The following is a 16,939-nucleotide window of genomic DNA, read 5'->3' on the forward strand; positions in this document are numbered from 1 at the left end:
TTTAAAGCGAGAAAAATAAGTACATGAAAACAAACAACATGGATACAACAACGCTAATTTGGGGTCACATCATTTGATGAGCACACCTGTGTTGGGTTATCTACGCCTGTGAAAATATCCATTGTGATTTTATTATAGCTTATCCTAATCTGATCGGACATCTGTGATTGCCAAATACAAATGGACAGGGGGAAGCGTAACTCCTTTATAAGTGTCTGCCTTGATAAGCCACACAAATTCCAATTTAAAAAAATGATAATCATAATTCTAAAAGGACCAACTATAGTGTGACAGTAAGACCCTTTGTCCTGAATAGGACCACTGTTGGATGTAGCGGATTAATCTTAATCTAGTGCAGTCCAACAGTGTATGAGGTGGGTGTTAAAGGGTTTGAGATCTGAGTGATTGGCTTAGCCAGATAAGGGAGCAAACACAACAAGCAGGCTATGCTTGATTTCATTAGCGGCCAATGAACCATGTATTTCAGTTGTTATTTATTCAGACATTAATAAACTACACTTGTGTAAGTGTGTTACATTTATTTGTTGAATGGGAATTATTTGAAACCCATCATTATTGATCCAGATTTATAATCAAGCCTCAGGTGGTCCTGTATAATGGAAGCTTATATGGCCAGTTTCAATTGTGAACACACGTGAAACATAGAAAAAAATATCGGTCCATGAAGTTATGACACAAGTACGGAAGAGGATTAGGGCCACACATGTAAAAAAAAATTAAGTTCTGACTTTATTCTCAGAATTCTGAGAAAAAAGTCAGAATTCTGACTTTAATCTCAGAATTCTGAGAATAAAGTCAGAATTCTGACATTAATCTCAGAATTCTGACATTAATCTCAGAATTCTGAGATAAAAAGTCAGAATTCTGACATTAATCTCAGAATTCTGAGATTAAAGTCAGAATTCTGACTTTAATCTCAGAATTCTGAGATAAAAAGTCAGAATTCTGACATTAATCTCAGAATTCTGAGATTAAAGTCAGAATTCTGACTTTAATCTCAGAATTCTGAGATAAAAAGTCAGAATTCTGACATTAATCTCAGAATTCTGAGATTAAAGTCAGAATTCTGACTTTAATCTCAGAATTCTGAGAAAAAAGTCAGAATTCTGACATTAATCTCAGAATTCTGAGAAAAAAGTCAGAATTCTGACTTTAAAGTCAGAACTACGGGTATCTGTAAGGACCAACCTCCGTGGGAGAGACACTTTGCTTTATGCAGTAGGAGGAAACCTATGGAAGTCCAAGAAAGCCACAATCCGGCCCTAGAATGGCGCGGTAAAAGTGCACGTCCCATAGCCAACTCACCAAGCTCACCAAGTCCAGTATTCAGAATTCAAAGCATTTATTCACAAATACGTTCTATTTTTTTGACAAGCGGAGCCGACAGTCCTGTGCAAGTATGCACATTAGCCATGTGCGCCAAACAGAAGATAGACGCAATGTATAGAACTGATTGTTGTGCATTGTTGTGGATATGTAGGCTGGTTAGTTGTGGTTGTTTGTGGTCTTGGTGAAACAGCTTTGCCTTGGAGTTGGAGAAGTTGGAGTGATTGTGTGAATGTGCGAGAGAGAGCGCACCTGCCGTGGCGATGTTGGGCTTGTTGTTGGCTTATATGTGATCAATGATGTATCTGTCTGATCGTATTAGCTGTAGATGGATGGTTAAATAATGTCACAAGAACGGTCATACTGCAGGCTCTTATTTGCAAATGCACTGATTGTGTGCCTGTCTCCGATATGCTATATACCTGGCATTTATTCAGTTCATGTTCTTCTGAGTGCGCAAGAACTGTGCCAATTATTGTCGTGTTTGCATTGTAATGCACAACTTTGCCCCTCCCTGTTATAAAATAACGTGCATCCCAACAACTTTAGCCAATGCAGGCTCCTATTGCTATACCAGTGTGTTTAACGTGTGTGTGTGTGTGTGTGTGTGTGTCTGTGTGTGCGTGTGTTGTCATGTAGGCTATAGATATAGATTTATTGTCTTGGCTTGCTTGCATCCATGAAATATTGTAATGTTATGGCCTAGCTGGCTACTGCATATCGAGAACAATCTGGGGATGAGTGCATCCCCGAATATTGACGGGTATTTCGAACACTGCCATCTCAATATATAGCCTAACATATACAAATATATCAGTGTACTAGACACAAATGTATTTTCCACTAGCTAATGGTGGTCATTACATTGTAGTGAAACTAGTAAAGACAACACAGCTTTATGTTACGGCGAAACATGGAGGCACTGCAGCTCTAGTCTCGACAATGCGTTACTTTAGTCTGGTATTTCTCTTCACTGATTGGTTAGACAGCCTTCAAACTTAGTGGTCAAGCAAAGAAGAGGGAGGGCTCGTTCTGCATACCTAATAGCCGGAGTGAATAACTAATAGCCGGAGTTAATAACTAATAGCCGGAGTGAATGACTAATAGCCGCGGCTATTAGTCATTCAAAACCGTACGGAATTCTTGCCAAACCGCACAGGTTTTGCACTTTTACCGCGCCATTCTAGGGCCGGATTGTGGCCTTCTTGTCTTTCCATAAGTTTCCTCCTACTGCATAAAGCAAAGTGTCTCTCCCACGGAGGTTGGTCCTTACAGATACCCGTAGTTCTGACTTTAAAGTCAGAATTCTGACTTTTTTCTCAGAATTCTGAGATTAATGTCAGAATTCTGACTTTTTTCTCAGAATTCTGAGATTGATGTCAGAATTCTGACTTTAATCTCAGAAGTCTAAGATAAAAGTCAGAATTCTGAGATTAAAGTCAGAATTCTGACTTTTTTTCTCGGAATTCTGAGATTAATGTCAGAATTCTGACTTTATTCTCAGAATTCTGAGATTAAAGTCAGAATTCTGACTTTTTTCTCAGAATTCTGAGAAAAAAGTCAGAATTCTGACTTTAATCTCAGAATTCTGAGAATAAAGTCAGAATTCTGACATTAATCTCAGAATTCTGACATTAATCTCAGAATTCTGAGATAAAAAGTCAGAATTCTGACATTAATCTCAGAATTCTGAGATTAAAGTCAGAATTCTGACTTTAATCTCAGAATTCTGAGATAAAAAGTCAGAATTCTGACATTAATCTCAGAATTCTGAGATTAAAGTCAGAATTCTGACTTTAATCTCAGAATTCTGAGATAAAAAGTCAGAATTCTGACATTAATCTCAGAATTCTGAGATTAAAGTCAGAATTCTGACTTTAATCTCAGAATTCTGAGAAAAAAGTCAGAATTCTGACATTAATCTCAGAATTCTGAGAAAAAAGTCAGAATTCTGACTTTAAAGTCAGAACTACGGGTATCTGTAAGGACCAACCTCCGTGGGAGAGACACTTTGCTTTATGCAGTAGGAGGAAACCTATGGAAGTCCAAGAAAGCCACAATCCGGCCCTAGAATGGCGCGGTAAAAGTGCACGTCCCATAGCCAACTCACCAAGCTCACCAAGTCCAGTATTCAGAATTCAAAGCATTTATTCACAAATACGTTCTATTTTTTTGACAAGCGGAGCCGACAGTCCTGTGCAAGTATGCACATTAGCCATGTGCGCCAAACAGAAGATAGACGCAATGTATAGAACTGATTGTTGTGCATTGTTGTGGATATGTAGGCTGGTTAGTTGTGGTTGTTTGTGGTCTTGGTGAAACAGCTTTGCCTTGGAGTTGGAGAAGTTGGAGTGATTGTGTGAATGTGCGAGAGAGAGCGCACCTGCCGTGGCGATGTTGGGCTTGTTGTTGGCTTATATGTGATCAATGATGTATCTGTCTGATCGTATTAGCTGTAGATGGATGGTTAAATAATGTCACAAGAACGGTCATACTGCAGGCTCTTATTTGCAAATGCACTGATTGTGTGCCTGTCTCCGATATGCTATATACCTGGCATTTATTCAGTTCATGTTCTTCTGAGTGCGCAAGAACTGTGCCAATTATTGTCGTGTTTGCATTGTAATGCACAACTTTGCCCCTCCCTGTTATAAAATAACGTGCATCCCAACAACTTTAGCCAATGCAGGCTCCTATTGCTATACCAGTGTGTTTAACGTGTGTGTGTGTGTGTGTGTGTGTGTCTGTGTGTGCGTGTGTTGTCATGTAGGCTATAGATATAGATTTATTGTCTTGGCTTGCTTGCATCCATGAAATATTGTAATGTTATGGCCTAGCTGGCTACTGCATATCGAGAACAATCTGGGGATGAGTGCATCCCCGAATATTGACGGGTATTTCGAACACTGCCATCTCAATATATAGCCTAACATATACAAATATATCAGTGTACTAGACACAAATGTATTTTCCACTAGCTAATGGTGGTCATTACATTGTAGTGAAACTAGTAAAGACAACACAGCTTTATGTTACGGCGAAACATGGAGGCACTGCAGCTCTAGTCTCGACAATGCGTTACTTTAGTCTGGTATTTCTCTTCACTGATTGGTTAGACAGCCTTCAAACTTAGTGGTCAAGCAAAGAAGAGGGAGGGCTCGTTCTGCATACCTAATAGCCGGAGTGAATAACTAATAGCCGGAGTTAATAACTAATAGCCGGAGTGAATGACTAATAGCCGCGGCTATTAGTCATTCAAAACCGTACGGAATTCTTGCCAAACCGCACAGGTTTTGCACTTTTACCGCGCCATTCTAGGGCCGGATTGTGGCCTTCTTGTCTTTCCATAGGTTTCCTCCTACTGCATAAAGCAAAGTGTCTCTCCCACGGAGGTTGGTCCTTACAGATACCCGTAGTTCTGACTTTAAAGTCAGAATTCTGACTTTTTTCTCAGAATTCTGAGATTAATGTCAGAATTCTGACTTTTTTCTCAGAATTCTGAGATTGATGTCAGAATTCTGACTTTAATCTCAGAATTCTGAGAAAAAAGTCAGAATTCTGAGATTAAAGTCAGAATTCTGACTTTTTTTCTCGGAATTCTGAGATTAATGTCAGAATTCTGACTTTATTCTCAGAATTCTGAGATTAAAGTCAGAATTCTGACTTTTTTCTCAGAATTCTGAGAATAAAGTCAGAACTTATTTTTTTTTTACATGTGTGGCCCTAATCCTCTTCCGTACTACACAAGGCTACCATCTAATGCATACATGTAAAAATGCCAAACACTTATTTTCTACTTTTCAATTGAAGAATTATATTCAATCTGCCTGTTGCAGATGTGATACGATACCATATACACAGTCAATTCCCCAGTGTTAAATATGCAGTGTCAAACTCCATTAACTCCATTCTTTTTTGTGAAAATGCTTAGGCCTACATTGCAGATGAATTGTAATGTTAAGAGTTCACACAATTCAAGCCTGTAAACATTAAACTGGTGTTATTACAGGTTGGGACAGTGACCTCTCATCGGTTTTACTGCTGTCACACCTGATTCCACCTTCTACCCAGGGACGGAAGAGACCAGGGAAAGAGTCCGCGTCCCAAGCAGAGAAACATCTTGTCATCAAGAAGGTTTATATTTTTCCTAATTAAAATAAAGATTATTCATTATTATACTATTGCATCCATTGTAACGTCCATTGATACACGCAAGACTCGGTTCTTTTCACAGATGTTTAATGTCGCACTTGTCGTCTTCAAACAGATGCATTCTTGCATTCTTCAGCTAGCCAACACGTTTCACCATCATCACACCCAAACACCATAGGACTAAAATACAGACATACAATTAGCTCAAGCTAACTTCTAGAAGCTTCCAGGAAATAATCAAAGGGTCAATCAAAGAAACAAAACAGGTACATTTACAAAATACTACTGGAGTCCACCTTGTGGTCAAAGAGGGAAATTACACATATAATCCACAGGGCAAGAAAACACTGCCTGAAGTTACTAACATGTTCATTTAATCATCTATGTGTGCATATTTCTTAGCAATAATATATAACAAATATTTAATGATTACATAACAACCAAGTTAATTTTGTCGTATGTGTATCTTCTCAGACTGGAACAAGCATCCAAGAACATCTCGACACCATAACTACCGCAGCGCTCAACCATATCTCCTGGCTGTTTGAGTAAGGAAGGCTGCAGTCCACCAGTTCTTGATCATTCTGGATAGGAGTGCCATACCTTGCAGGTCAACTTCTTCTCTAGGGGCTTTCGATGAGCTGTTTAAGGCCCATTTTGTGTTCGGCACATCATACAACTCCATGCTCCATAACATGTACATGTTCATCCAGACCAGGGTGAACAACATCGATGTTGGGAAAGTGAAGGAGAGTCCTCGGGTTGCTGAAGTAAGGGCAAGGTTACTCAATAAGTGCCTGAGGTTTTTCCTCCATCATGAGGTGCTTTGTTTGTCAGGCTGAATTAAAAAGTTCCAATATGCTTGATAGGCACTTACGTTTAGTTCATGGTTACTTGACTGGAAGAAACCTTCGCCTTAAATGTGTTCAGACTGGATGTGGATCTGTGTTCTGTACTTTTTCTGGTTTTAAGAAGCATTTAAACACCAGGCACACAGAGTATTTAGACCAGCAGGCTGAAACTGATGTTACTTTAAACGGTGCAGGAGAGGTTGTGGCAAGTAATGTAGATGAGACGCCAACATCATCTGAACCTTCTATAAATTCTTGATACGTGTGCCTCTGCTGTTGCACAACTCAAGGCAGCTGGATTAAGTCAGTCTACTGTAAACATTTTTGTCTCATCCATGGAAGAAGTGTTTTTTTAGATTAATAGTCAGGCTAAAGATGCAGCTTTACAGTGCTTATCTCCTTAGGACACTGAAAATAAGAATAAAATAGAGGAATCCTTCAAACAGTTGGAAAATGGAAATCCCTTCACATGCTTGAATACAGAAACCAAACGAAACAAACACTTCAAAGAGAAATGGGGAAACGTTGAACCTGTTGAAAAGGTGCTCGGCACAAGATTTGACAGCAGAAGAAACAAATCTACTGGGACATATGACCAGGTCATTATAACAGATAAGTTGTCATATGTTCCCATCCTAGAAACGCTTAAGAACATTTTTGATAACCTAGAACTGACCAACATGTTCAAGCCCAGGCACATTCCCAAAGAAGGTGTTTATACAGACATAAGAGATGCCAACTATTTTAAAGAAAATCTGTTATTTTCTAAAGAGAACGATGCATTGCAGATTCAACTATTTTATGACGACTTTGAATGAGCAAATCCCTTGGGCTCTAAAAAGGGTATCCATAAATTAGGGGCTATTTATTTCACTCTGAGAAATGTTCCCCCAATCTTTAAATCGGCTTTGATTAATATTCATTTATGTGCTCTTTTCCACGCACAGGACATAAAACGTTATGGTTTTAATCTGATACTTGAACCACTGGTGAATGATATAAAAGTACTTGAGACAGAGGGACTTAACATCTCCATGTCTGAAAGTGTTATTCATGGTACCATTGTCCAGGTCACTGGGGATAATTTGGGTTTGCATGGTCTGTTTGGCTTTGTGGAATCATTTAGTGCTCGCTATTGCCAATATCATCCCACTGCAGACACAAATGGGCGTTCTCGTGTGGTGGGGGTTCCTGTTTACGCAGACTGGAACGCCCCCTTCTTAGTGTACTACTCAAAAACCATGTAAATAGTGTTGTAAAACTTCCAAAGCTTTTCAAATCTTATTTAGAAAAATAACTTCACATGGTGTGTCTTTCATCAGCAGTGAAATAGTCCGCCAAAGACGTTGACGTCGCTTAGTAACCGAAGACGCTGGGGTTGTTACCGGACTAATACCCATGCAAGTGAACGGAGCGTTCCACGGCATTGAGAAGACCCGTGTAATAAAGGCCTATAATATTTCTGTTTATGGCATAGATTTAAAATAACCCTCTCCTCAGATTAGGCCAATAAAGCAATGATAACAAAAACAAAAAAAACACAAACGCTCGATCAAAGGCCCGGCCCGACCCGGCTCAAGGATAGTGGTGGGAAATATCGGCGGGCCGGGTCGGGTCAATCAAAACCCTAATTGTTTAACATGAATTGGCTAAACAAATGACCACTGTAGCATATTTAAATACAATTCAAATTGTCGTGAACTATAACCCTGAATTGAAATGAGCCTGAAATAACAGGGCATTTTCTTTTAAATTGAATCCAAAATCATATGGAATATGTCTCATATTGGAAACTTTGGTTGGCTTTTATTTTGAAACTCCACATCAGAATGTTCTGAAACCTTTTGCGTGACCCCATGGGGTCGTAAACTATAACCCTGAAGTGAAATGAGCCTGAAATAACAGGGCATTTTCTTTTAAATTGAATCCAAAATCATATGTAATATGTCTCATATTGGAAACTTTGGTTGGCTTTTATTTTGAAACTCCACATCAGAATGTTCTGAAACCTTTTGCGTGACCCCATGGGGTCGTGAACTATAACCATGAAGTGAAATGAGCCTGAAATAACAGGGCGTTTTCTTTTAAATTGAATCCAAAATCATATGTAATATGTCTCATATTGGAAACTTTGGTTGGATTTTATTTTGAAACTCCACATCAGAATGTTCTGAAACCTTTTGCGTGACCCCATGGGGTCATGAACTATGACCCTGAAGTGAAATGAGCCTGAAATAACAGGGCGTTTTCTTTTAAATTGAATCCAAAATCATATGTAATATGTCTCATATTGGAAACATTGGTTGGCTTTTATTTTGAAACTCCACATCAGAATGTTCTGAAACCTTTTGCGTGACCCCATGGGGTCGTGAACTATAACCCTGAAGTGAAATGAGCCTGAAATAACAGGGCATTTGCTTTTAAATTGAATCCAAAATCATATGTAATATGTCTCATATTGGAAACTTTGGTTGGCTTTTATTTTGAAACTCCAGATCAGAATGTTCTGAAACCTTTTGCGTGACCCCATGGGGTTGTGAACTATGACCCTGAAGTGAAATGAGCCTGAAATAACAGGGCTTTTTCTTTTAAATTGAATCCAAAATCATATGTAATATGTCTCATATTGGAAACTTTGGTTGGCTTTATTTTGAATCTCCACATCAGAATGTTCTGAAACCTATTGCGTGACCCCATGGGGTCGTGAACCATAACACTAAAGTGAAATGAGCCTGAAATAACAGGGCGTTTTCTTTTAAATTGAATCCAAAATCATATGTAATATGTCTCATATTGGAAACTTTGGTTGGCTTTTATTTTGAAACTCCACATCAGAATGTTCTGAAACCTTTTGCGTGACCCCATGGGATCGTGAACTATAACCCTGAAGTGAAATGAGCCTGAAATAACAGGGCATTTGCTTTTAAATTGAATCCAAAATCATATGTAATATGTTTCATATTGGAAACTTTGGTTGGCTTTTATTTTGAAACTCCACATCAGAATGTTCTGAAACCTTTTGCGTGACCCCATGGGTTCGTGAAATATAACCCTGAAGTGAAATGAGCCTGAAATAACAGGGCGTTTTCTTTTAAATGGAATCCAAAATCATATGTAATATGTCTCATATTGGAAACTTTGGTTGGCTTTTATTTTGAAACTCCAGATCAGAATGTTCTGAAACCTTTTGCCTGACCCCATGGGGTCGTGAACTATGACCCTGAAGTGAAATGAGCCTGAAATAACAGGGAATTTTCTTTTAAATTGAATCCAAAATCATATGTAATATGTCTCATATTGGAAACTTTGGTTGGCTTTTATTTTGAAACTCCACATCAGAATGTTCTGAAACCCATTGCGTGACCCCATGGGGTCGTGAACTATAACCATAAAGTGAAATGAGCCTGAAATAACAGGGCATTTTCTTTTAAATTGAATCCAAAATCATATGTAATATGTCTCATATTGGAAACTTTGGTTGGCTTTTATTTTGAAACTCCACATAAGAATGTTCTGAAACCTTTTGCGTGACCCCATGGGGTCGTGAACTATGATCCCGAAGTGAAATGAGCCTGAAATAACAGGGCATTTCCTTTTAAATTGAATCCAAAATCATATGTAATATGTCTCATAATGGAAACTTTGGTTGGCTTTCATTTTGAAACTCCACATCAGAATGTTCTGAAACCTTTTGCGTGACCCCATGGGGTCGTGAACTATAACCCTGAAGTGAAATGAGCCTGAAATAACAGGGCATTTGCTTTTAAATTGAATCCAAAATCATATGTAATATGTCTCATATTGGAAACTTTGGTTGGCTTTTATTTTGAAACTCCAAATCAGAATGTTCTGAAACCTTTTGCGTGACCCCATGGGGTCGTGAAATATAACCCTGAAGTGAAATGAGCCTGAAATAACAGGGCGTTTTCTTTTAAATTGAATCCAAAATCATATGTAATATGTCTCATATTGGAAACTTTGGTTGGCTTTCATTTTGAAACTCCACATCAGAATGTTCTGAAACCTTTTGCGTGACCCCATGGGGTCGTGAACTATAACCCTGAAGTGAAATGAGCCTGAAATAACAGGGCATTTGCTTTTAAATTGAATCCAAAATCATATGTAATATGTCTCATATTGGAAACTTTGGTTGGCTTTTATTTTGAAACTCCACATCAGAATGTTCTGAAACCTTTTGCGTGACCCCATGGGGTCGTGAAATATAACCCTGAAGTGAAATGAGTCTGAAATAACAGGGCGTTTTCTTTTAAATTGAATCCAAAATCATATGTAATATGTCTCATATTGGAAACTTTGGTTGGCTTTTATTTTGAAACTCCAGATCAGAATGTTCTGAAACCTTTTGCGTGACCCCATGGGGTGGTGAACTATGACCCTGAAGTGAAAGGAGCCTGAAATAACAGGGCATTTGCTTTTAAATTGAATCCAAAATCATATGTAATATGTCTCATATTGGAAACTTTGGTTGGCTTTTATTTTGAAACTCCACATCAGAATGTTCTGAAACCTTTTGCCTGACCCCATGGGGTCGTGAAATATAACCCTGAAGTGAAATGAGCCTGAAATAACAGGGCGTTTTCTTTTAAATTGAATCCAAAATCATATGTAATATGTCTCATATTGGAACCTTTGGTTGGCTTTTATTTTGAAACTCCAGATCAGAATGTTCTGAAACCTTTTGCGTGACCCCATGGGGTCGTGAACTATGACCCTGAAGTGAAATGAGCCTGAAATAACAGGGAATTTTCTTTTAAATTGAATCCAAAATCATATGTAATATGTCTCATATTGGAAACTTTGGTTGGCTTTTATTTTGAAACTCCACATCAGAATGTTCTGAAACCTATTGCGTGACCCCATGGGGTCGTGAACTATAACCCTAAAGTGAAATGAGCCTGAAATAACAGGGCATTTTCTTTTAAATTGAATCCAAAATCATATGTAATATGTCTCATATTGGAAACTTTGGTTGGCTTTTATTTTGAAACTCCACATCAGAATGTTCTGAAACCTTTTGCGTGACCCCATGGGGTCGTGAACTATAACCGTGAAGTGAAATGAGCCTGAAATAACAGGGCATTTTCTTTTAAATTGAATCCAAAATCATATGTAATATGTCTCATATTGGAAACTTTGGTTGGCTTTTATTTTGAAACTCCACATAAGAATGTTCTGAAACCTTTTGCGTGACCCCATGGGGTCGTGAACTATGATCCCGAAGTGAAATGAGCCTGAAATAACAGGGCATTTCCTTTTAAATTTAATCCAGAATCATACGTAATATGTCTCATATTTGAAAATTTGGTTGGCTTTTATTTTGAAACTCCACATCAGAATGTTCTGAAACCTTTTGCATGACCCCATGGGGTCGTGAACTATAACCCTGAAGTGAAATGAGCCTGAAATAACAGGGCATTTTCTTTTAAATTGAATCCAAAATCATATGTAATATGTCTCATATTGGAAACTTTGGTTGGCTTTTATTTTGAAACTCCACATCAGAATGTTCTGAAACCTTTTGCGTGACCCCATGGGGTCGTGAACTATAACCCTGAAGTGAAATGAGCCTGAAATAACAGGGCATTTTCTTTTAAATTGAATCCAAAATCATATGTAATATATCTCATATTGGAAACTTTGGTTGGCTTTTATTTTGAAACTCCACATAAGAATGTTCTGAAACCTTTTGCGTGACCCCATGGGGTCGTGAACTATGATCCTGAAGTGAAATGAGCCTGAAATAACAGGGCATTTCCTTTTAAATTGAATCCAAAATCATATGTAATATGTCTCATATTGGAAAATTTGGTTGGCTTTTATTTTGAAACTCCACATCAGAATGTTCTGAAACCTTTTGCGTGACCCCATGGGGTCGTGAACTATGATCCTGAAGTGAAATGAGCCTGAAATAACAGGGCATTTCCTTTTAAATTGAATCCAAAATCATATGTAATATGTCTCATATTGGAAACTTTGGTTGGCTTTTATTTTGAAACTCCACATCAGAATGTTCTGAAACCTTTTGCGTGACCCCATGGGGTTGTGAACTATAACCCTGAAGTGAAATGAGCCTGAAATAACAGGGCGTTTTCTTTTAAATTGAATCCAAAATCATATGTAATATGTCTCATATTGGAAACTTTGGTTGGCTTTTATTTTGAAACTCCACATCAGAATGTTCTGAAACCTTTTGCGTGACCCCATGGGGTTGTGAACTATGACCCTGAAGTGAAATGAGCCTGAAATAACAGGGCGTTTTCTTTTAAATTGAATCCAAAATCATATGTAATATGTCTCATATTGGAAACTTTGGTTGGCTTTTATTTTGAAACTCCACATCAGAATGTTCTGAAACCTTTTGCGTGACCCCATGGGGTTGTGAACTATAACCCTGAAGTGAAATGAGCCTGAAATAACAGGGCATTTTCTTTTAAATTGAATCCAAAATCATATGTAATATGTCTCATATTGGAAACTTTGGTTGGCTTTTATTTTGAAACTCCACATCAGAATGTTCTGAAACCTTTTGCGTGACCCCATGGGGTCGTGAACTATAACCTTGAAGTGAAATGAGCCTGAAATAACAGGGCATTTTCTTTTAAATTGAATCCAAAATCATATGTAATATGTCTCATATTGGAAACTTTGGTTGGCTTTTATTTTGAAACTCCACATCAAAATGTTCTGAAACCTTTTGCGTGACCCCATGGGGTCGTGAACTATAACTCTGAAGTGAAATGAGCCTGAAATAACAGGGAATTTTCTTTTAAATTGAATCCAAAATCATATGTAATATGTCTCATATTGGAATGTTTGGTGGGCATTTATTTTGAAACTCCACATCAGAATGTTCTGAAATCTTTTGCGTGACCCCATGGGGTCGTGAACTATAACCCTGAAGTGAAATGAGCCTGAAATAACAGGGCATTTTCTTTTAAATCGAATCCAAAATCATATGTAATATGTCTCATATTTGGTGGGCTTTTATTTTGAAACTACGCATCAGAATGTCCTGAAACTTCTTGGGTGACCCTGTGGGGTCTTGAACTATCGCCCTGCAGTAAGATGACCCTGGAATAACAGGGCATTTTCTTTTAAATCGTATCCAAAATCATATGCAATATGTCTCATATTGGAATGTTTGGTGGGCTTTTATTTTGAAAGTAAATACCACAACGGCCGTACACTTCCTTTGATAGTATTTGCTTTTATTGACTGTCTTTTTGTATGTACCCGACGAATTCTTTTATTTGAAACTAGTTCTGAGACGCTATTACCGTAATGGCTAGTATATACAGGTACGGCAAAAAACTGAGTCGGCTGGCTTGTCCGCCGATCTTGATGAGTCGGCTGGCTTGACCGCAGTGCCTTACGAGTTGCGACTGTGCTTCGCAGTATGCCTTGCGAAACCCAGTCTGCCTTTCGAAACACCTCGTGATTGGTCGATGCAAAGGGACAAATAAGGGACGATTTATTCAATTATATATTAACGGTAGTGATTCATAAAAACACGAGGATTATCGTTATTATGACTAACGTTATTATGACTAATTATTTAACCTTTGAACTGTCCAGTCATAAATCAGGGCGGGAAAATCATCAAACAGGAAGTACCTGCTGTGAAAGCTACCAGAAGGTCAGTGACATACAGTTCTGACCAAATTGGTGTTAAGGGTACAAATTAATTATTATCAAAATAATCATGCTACTTTTTTTCTTAATGTGTTTATGAAATGTTTGTTCATAAAATCTCTGAGCACACAATAGGGAGAAAGCCGATCATCAGCAGTGAGGATGAGGAAGCTTGGGGAGATGATAGTCACATTAGCAAAAAGAGGATTCCCCCTGAGGATGAATGATACACAGCAACTGGCCTACCAGTTTGCCACCAAGAAAGGAATCAGGGGATCCAGTGAAGTAAAGGAAAAGGCTGGTTACAAATGGTTTTGGGGTTTTTGAGACGCAACCAGAAACTCAGGATCAGGAAACCCGAGGCTCTCTCAGCCCATAGAGCTGCTGGATTCAACCCCACTGTTGTGAATACGTGGTTTAAAAACTATCAGGACACAATTGACAGACTGGGGTTGGAGAATGTTCCAGATCATATCTGGAATTGTGATGAGACTGGGTTCCAGGATCACTTCCTCTCCACTAGGTTGGTTGCCGAGGCTGGGTCACCTTGTTTTGAGATCACTGCTGGGGAGAAAGGAGAAACCTCAACCTGCCTTTCCAGCATCAACGCTGCTGGTGGCTATGGCCCAAACCTTGTAATCTTCAAGGGCAAGAGGATGAAGGCAGATTGGCTCTTTGGGGCTCCCGAACATACCTTCCTCAGGATGTCGGATAACGGGTGGATAAACACAGAATTATTCACTGAATGGGGCAAGTTTTTTCTCCGAAGCCTGCCCAAAGATGATCCACGACCCTACTTGCTCCTTGTTGATGGCCACTCCTCCCATGTGTACAACATTGAATTTCTGAATTTGATGAAAGCCAACAATGTATGTGTGTTGTTTAGCCTTCCCCCTCACGCCTCGTTTCCACATACGTACATTCTCGTATGCGATCCAACCGTCTCCGACCGAAAGTCCATTCATTCCTATGTGATTCTCCGTAATGTCCGTTTTTCCTCCGAGACTCCTCCCCTCCGTAACATTTCTGTCCGGTATGTCCGTAATATACGTTCAAAAAATTTAACTTTCGCCGTCGTTTTACGGAGATACCGTATGAAAGTTTTTATGTTTTTCACAAAACTTGTAGGCTAAGTACCTTGCAGGCCAAACTCCTCAGCGATCTCTTTACAAGCCTGTTGGTTTTGTTTTTATCTCTGTATATGTCGATCCTCATGTTCCAAAGTACCGGTCTCCTATCCGCTTATCCGGGGTCGGGTCGCGGGGGGAGCAGCTCATGCAGGGGGCCCCAGACTTCCCTTTCCCGGGCCACATTGACCAACTCTGACGGGGGGATCCCGAGGCGTACCCAGACCAGTGTTGAGATGTAATCTCTCCAACTAGTCCTGGGTCTTCCCCGAGCTCTCCTCCCCACTGGACGTGCCTGAAACACCTCCCAAGGAAGGCGCCCAGTGGGCATCCTTACCAGATACCCGAACCACCTCAGCTGACTCCTTTCTAAGTAAAGGAGCAGCGGCTCTAATCCGAGTTAGGGAGACGCCAGCCACCCTTCTGAGAAAACTGCTCTCGGCCGCTTGTACCCGCGATCTCGTCCTTTCGGTCATCACCCAGCCCTCATGACCATAGGTGAGGATAGGAACGAAGATCGACCGGTAGATCGAGAGCTTTGCCTTGCGGCTCAGCTTTCTTTTCGTCACAACGGTGCGGTAAAGCGAACGCAATACCGCCCCCGCTGCTCCGATTCTCCGGCCAATCTCACGCTCCATAGTACTCTCACTCGCGAACAAGACCCCTAGGTACTTGAACTCCTTCATTTGGGCACTCATTTCCTACCCGGAGTAAGCAATCCGCTGATTTCTCTAACATCTTTTGTCCGTAAATAAATTCATGCCCGTACGTAAAACACTAGCGACTCCTTCCGTAAATTTACGGAAGCACGGACACGAAAAACATACGTATGTGGAAACGAGGCGTCACACTACACACTATCTGCAGCCTGCGGATAGAGCTCTTTTCAAGAGTTTAAAACATTTCTGGAGGATTGGGGGACGAAGGGTCACCAGGGAGAGTGGAGGGAAGCGTCTGGACAGGGCATGTTCATGTCATTGTTTTCCAAGGCCTGGAAGCAAGCTGCAACGCCCTCAAATGCCCAGGCTGGATTTCATCAGGGATATTCCCATTCAACCCAGACAAGATGAAGAAAAAATTATTTTCATGCCATCTGAAACCACGGAGAGACCCTTAGAGCCTGCAATCGCAACTCCGAGCCATCCTCTGTGTGATGATAACAGGGATGATGATGATGAGGATTTCTATGATCAAGAAATGTTCCGAGCACACCCACCCACCCAGCCACCCTCTGCATGATGCTGTTCAGCCAGCAAGCTCTCCTCCTTGCCAATCTCCACAGCACCTCCTTCTGTCCGCCATTGTGACCCCACCACCTCTGGCACACGAAGTTGAAGTGGTGACACAGTCAGAGGTCTCCTTTAAATCTCTGATCACCCTTCCGGTCAGAGAACGGCCCACAACCAGCCGCCAGAGGGCAAAGCCACCGCCATATGATCTCACCAGTAAAGACCACTTTTATTTGATTAAAGAAAAAGCCCTGAAAATCAAGCAAAAGCAAAAGCAAGCAAATAAATCGATGAAGCAATCCACAGCAAAGAAAACACTCAAGAAAGTCGGTCAAGTCAACCAGGTTCCGTGTAATGTTTGTCAGCATTCTTATGGCGACTCAGATGACCCCAAGTCGACAGAGGAGTGGGTTTCTTGTGCAGTCTGTTCCCATTGGTTTCATGAAAGCTGTGCAGAGGACAATGGTGAGATTGACGACGACAATGCCTTTACATGTAAAGGTTGCCTGTTCCCAGAAATGTAGCAACTTATTAACTTCTGCAGGCCATTTGTTATCTGCTGTTTTTATTTGCTGTTGTT

This window comes from Gadus morhua, chromosome 11 (genome assembly GCF_902167405.1).
Source record: "Gadus morhua chromosome 11, gadMor3.0, whole genome shotgun sequence".
Taxonomy (NCBI): domain Eukaryota; kingdom Metazoa; phylum Chordata; class Actinopteri; order Gadiformes; family Gadidae; genus Gadus; species Gadus morhua.